Source organism: Diorhabda carinulata, unplaced genomic scaffold, assembly GCF_026250575.1.
Source record: "Diorhabda carinulata isolate Delta unplaced genomic scaffold, icDioCari1.1 Dcau_18, whole genome shotgun sequence".
Classification (NCBI taxonomy): domain Eukaryota; kingdom Metazoa; phylum Arthropoda; class Insecta; order Coleoptera; family Chrysomelidae; genus Diorhabda; species Diorhabda carinulata.
In genome coordinates, this window is record NW_026613963.1 from 9,512 (window position 1) to 15,000 (window position 5,489).

At 35.8% G+C, this 5,489-nt stretch overlaps 3 non-coding genes across 3 annotated transcripts in view; all 3 read left to right on the top strand.

The window, feature by feature from the left end:
- The first annotated feature begins 1,496 nt into the window (after positions 1–1,496).
- On the top strand, positions 1,497–3,418 carry LOC130903255 (small subunit ribosomal RNA). The gene has a single exon (XR_009060650.1). It is a non-coding gene; the product is annotated as a small subunit ribosomal RNA (ribosomal RNA).
- A 1,115-nt stretch (positions 3,419–4,533) lies between these two features.
- Positions 4,534–4,689, top strand: LOC130903237 (5.8S ribosomal RNA). The gene has a single exon (XR_009060633.1). It is a non-coding gene; the product is annotated as a 5.8S ribosomal RNA (ribosomal RNA).
- Positions 4,690–5,413: 724 nt separating this feature from the next.
- Positions 5,414–5,489, top strand: part of LOC130903256 (large subunit ribosomal RNA) — a 4,066-nt gene continuing 3,990 nt past the window's right edge. The window contains exon 1 of the ribosomal RNA XR_009060651.1: positions 5,414–5,489. This exon is cut by the window's right edge and continues 3,990 nt beyond it. This is a non-coding gene — a ribosomal RNA (large subunit ribosomal RNA).

Consider the following 5,489-nt stretch of genomic DNA (forward strand, 5'->3'; position numbering starts at 1 on the left):
AGCGGCGATCTAATTTCATAATACTTTTTTTCCTTATTGTTAATATTTTCATAACACTTTTATGTCATACACCTCGGACGGCTTTTAAATACAAAACATCTCCACTCAATTTTCACAAATCATCTTTCTCGACAAATTGCTATATCGAGCGGAATTAAATTTCATAATACTTGTTTTTCATTATTATTTCTATTTTCATACAACTTTTATATAATACACCTCGTACGTTCATACATCGAGCGGCGATCTAATTTCATAATACTTTTTTTCCTTATTGTTAATATTTTCATAACACTTTTATGTCATACACCTCGGACGGCTTTTAAATACAAAACATCTCCACTCAATTTTCACAAATCATCTTTCTCGACAAATTGCTATATCGAGCGGAATTTAATTTCATAATACTTGTTTTTCATTATTATTTCTATTTTCATACAACTTTTATATAATACACCTCGTACGTTCATACATCGAGCGGCCATCTAATTTCATAATACTTTTTTTCCTTATTGTTAATATTTTCATAACACTTTTATGTGATAGATACACCTCGGACGGCTTCTAAATACAAAACATGTAATTTCATAATACTTCTTTTTAATATTCACAATACATCTTTTATATATTTTCACTATACATCTTTATTAATGTTAATGTAGAAGGCGTACCGTTGTACAGCGCACATATATGTGTGGTGTATCGAAGTTGACGTCTCGTTAAATTTTAATAAACTCGTTATAATTTACGTAAAGACGTTGTTTCGGTCATTCCACATCGGTGGATTATATAGTTTTCTGAAAGGGTCCCCGTTCTCCTCCAATATATTAACGTATATTGCTAGCGGTTCCCTTTTTAGATATTATATCAATTTATCCACAAATTAAATATCTATTGCGAGATCGCGAATTTAGCTAGCGTTCTATCGTGAGCGATTCATATGCGATCGTCTATGAAAAATATATATTATATTACACTTTTATATATATAATATACACAATATTTGCGATAACTCTCATTATTCCGTGCGAGAATAAAAATTTCGTTCATTATTACCTAATGTATAAACCATGTCGCTTACAATCTAGCGAAGGGTAGAGATAATGTCGAAATTGTAGCCCGGTCGACGTAATCATCTAATTTTTCTCATTTCGATTAAATTTAGATAGATTTATAGTCGATTCGGTGAAATTTTATAAAATAAGAAAAAATATAAATAAAGCGTGGCGCTGAAAATTATATATTTTCAATAATAAGCGCAGCAAACACGCAAAAGAAAAAGTAAATAACAATGTGTTTATACACGGAATATAGATGATTATTATATTATGTATAAATATAAAGTATATATGTAATATAAAAAACATCATCATAATTTATCCTCTTTTGGATATTGTATTTAAAACTTTTTCGATAATAGTTTTTTATTATAAAATATATATATATATATAATAATAATAGTAATAATATATATTATATATATTATAAAACACAGTTCCCTGGTTGATCCTGCCAGTAGTCATATGCTTGTCTCAAAGATTAAGCCATGCATGTCTCAGTACAAGCCAAATTAAGGTGAAACCGCGAAAGGCTCATTAAATCAGTTATGGTTCCTTAGATCGTACCCACATTTACTTGGATAACTGTGGTAATTCTAGAGCTAATACATGCAAACAGAGTTCCGACCGGAGACGGAAGGAGCGCTTTTATTAGATCAAAACCAATCGGTGGCGGGCTTGCTCGTCATCGTACAATTTGGTGACTCTGAATAACTTTTCGCTGATCGCACGGTCTCGCACCGGCGACGCATCTTTCAAATGTCTGCCTTATCAACTGTCGATGGTAGGTTCTGCGCCTACCATGGTTGTAACGGGTAACGGGGAATCAGGGTTCGATTCCGGAGAGGGAGCCTGAGAAACGGCTACCACATCCAAGGAAGGCAGCAGGCGCGCAAATTACCCACTCACGGCACGGGGAGGTAGTGACGAAAAATAACGATACGGGACTCATCCGAGGCCCCGTAATCGGAATGAGTACACTCTAAACCCTTTAACGAGGATCAATTGGAGGGCAAGTCTGGTGCCAGCAGCCGCGGTAATTCCAGCTCCAATAGCGTATATTAAAGTTGTTGCGGTTAAAAAGCTCGTAGTCGAATCTGTGTCCCACGCCGCTGGTTCATCGTACGCGGTGTTAACTGGCGTGTCGTGGGACGTCCTGCCGGTGGGCTTAGCTCGCAAGGGCGGCCCAACTCAATCCCGCCGCGGTGCTCTTGACTGAGTGTCGAGGTGGGCCGGCACGTTTACTTTGAACAAATTAGAGTGCTTAAAGCAGGCCAAAATTTTGCCTGAATACTGTGTGCATGGAATAATGGAATAGGACCTCGGTTCTATTTTGTTGGTTTTCGGAACCCCGAGGTAATGATTAATAGGAACGGATGGGGGCATTCGTATTGCGACGTTAGAGGTGAAATTCTTGGATCGTCGCAAGACGGACAGAAGCGAAAGCATTTGCCAAAAACGCTTTCATTGATCAAGAACGAAAGTTAGAGGTTCGAAGGCGATCAGATACCGCCCTAGTTCTAACCATAAACGATGCCAGCTAGCGATCCGCCGACGTTCCTCCGATGACTCGGCGGGCAGCTTCCGGGAAACCAAAGCTTTTGGGTTCCGGGGGAAGTATGGTTGCAAAGCTGAAACTTAAAGGAATTGACGGAAGGGCACCACCAGGAGTGGAGCCTGCGGCTTAATTTGACTCAACACGGGAAACCTCACCAGGCCCGGACACCGGAAGGATTGACAGATTGAGAGCTCTTTCTTGATTCGGTGGGTGGTGGTGCATGGCCGTTCTTAGTTGGTGGAGCGATTTGTCTGGTTAATTCCGATAACGAACGAGACTCTAGCCTGCTAACTAGGCGTATTTCGACATCCCAAAGGCCCGTCGGTATTGAGTTTCGGCTCTTGCCGTTCGCGGTTTTTACTGTCGGCGTACAAATAATTCTTCTTAGAGGGACAGGCGGCTTCTAGCCGCACGAGATTGAGCAATAACAGGTCTGTGATGCCCTTAGATGTTCTGGGCCGCACGCGCGCTACACTGAAGGAATCAGCGTGTCCTCCCTGGCCGAGCGGCCCGGGTAACCCGCTGAACCTCCTTCGTGCTAGGGATTGGGGCTTGCAATTGTTCCCCATGAACGAGGAATTCCCAGTAAGCGCGAGTCATAAGCTCGCGTTGATTACGTCCCTGCCCTTTGTACACACCGCCCGTCGCTACTACCGATTGAATGATTTAGTGAGGTCTTCGGACTGAGCGCGGTGGCGTTTCGGCGTCGCCGATGCTTCGGAAAGATGACCAAACTTGATCATTTAGAGGAAGTAAAAGTCGTAACAAGGTTTCCGTAGGTGAACCTGCGGAAGGATCATTACAGAGTATTTGTTCGTTTTTAAACAAAAAAAAAAAAAACGAAATCAAGTCTGTATTAATTGTAAAAGAGAATTTTCTTCTACAAAATTATCGAACTCTTCAAAAGAAATTTATATATGTTATAAATTATATATATATATATATATATATATATATATTATAGATGTATATATATTGAAATCTTTTTTTAATTTTTACAAAATTCGAACAAGTTTCGAATAAAATTAAAAAAAAAAAGATAAATATAATTCATACGTCTATAAAAATATATTTACATATATAAATTTTTCCAATAAAAATATAACGAAAAATTTTTATCATAGTTTATAGAAGGCGTCGACGACGATGACGACACAACAATAACAACATATGTATTATTATATATTATAACGATTGACGGAACGATCATTAACAAAATTTCTTGTTAACTAAAAACGTTCTGATAAAGAATCGTTATTATAATAAACGAAAAATATATAGTTTATTGAAACGTCGTCTGTTGTCGTGTGTGTGTCTATATTTTTATGGATAAATTTTATTTCGTTTATTATATTATTACTTAAGTTTTTTATCGTTTGAAGGTAATACAAGAAAATATCGACAAGATTATATGTGATGATTATGTTATTGAGACATTTTCATCCGGGTACCTAAACGAAATTTAAGCACATGTCGATTCTATCGATATGTATAAAAATTCGTTTTAGAAATAATATTTTATGTATTATTTCGAAGGTGTTCGAAGATTTACGCCCGACCGTCGAAATTTGTATAAAACTTTCAAGATAAAAAAAAAACTGTAATAATATAAAGAGGAGGAATATATCGTGCGAGATATCTGTCTATGCGCGCCTCGTTTGTAATAAAACATGTGCAGCGGTTAAAATTTATCAGATATATCAAAGTACGATATTATAATTTCTCTAAAAGTTTCGAATAATTACCATTTATTATAATATATATATATATATATATATATATATATATAAAAAATGTCGTTATATAAATTTTCTATACGCGTATAAGATATTATAATAATATTATTAATTTAATAATAATCAAATATTAAAAATACGACGAATAGAATATGAGAAAACGACATAATAATAAAATGATTACCCTGAACGGTGAATCACTTGGCTCGTGGGTCGATGAAGAACGCAGCTAATTGCGCGTCAACTTGTGAACTGCAGGACACATGAACATCGACATTTCGAACGCACATTGCGGTCCTCGGATACTCGTTCCCGGACCACTCCTGACTGAGGGTCGTATCAATTTAAAAGACTGCTTAGAATTTAAAATTTTTCTATTTATTAAAGAAAAATAATGCCTAAGCGTGTTGGATGTGAAACAATAACGCACACTAATTAAGAAAAAACACATGCACATACAAACTTGTGCGTATTTTTTTTTGTATTTGTGCGGCATCCTAAAGTGCGAAAAGCAGCGTAAATTTTTATAGAAAAAGTTACGCAATTTTTGAACACAACCCGCTATACCATAAATTAATCGTGTATTTATATGAAATACATAAAATTTGTTTGGTAGAGAGTTATATTTATATATAATATATATATATATTATACATATATACGACGTATATATAGTCGATAAATAAGTGTGTGTATATATAATATATTTATGATAAAATGATAACGCGGTCGTCGTGTCTGAGAGAAATAATAAAGTTTCGAAGACTGGACGTCTGACCAGTGTTTTATTTATATCATTTATACACACGGTATATCGACAAAATATATGAATTATATATATTAAAAATATTATATATGTATAAAGGCTGGTGGTGTGTTGCTGATGCTGATGCTGATGCTGATGCTGATGCTGATGCTGATGCTGATGCTGATGCTGATGCTGCTGCTGCTGCTGCCGACTCTTTAAATAAAAACAAATAATGTTATATTTCATATGAGAGATGATTATGATAGTTTGGCGAATTGTATTTAAATATTATACGAGATATATTATAATATATCGACCTCAGAGCAGGTGAGATTACCCGCTGAATTTAAGCATATTACTAAGCGGAGGAAAAGAAACTAACTAGGATT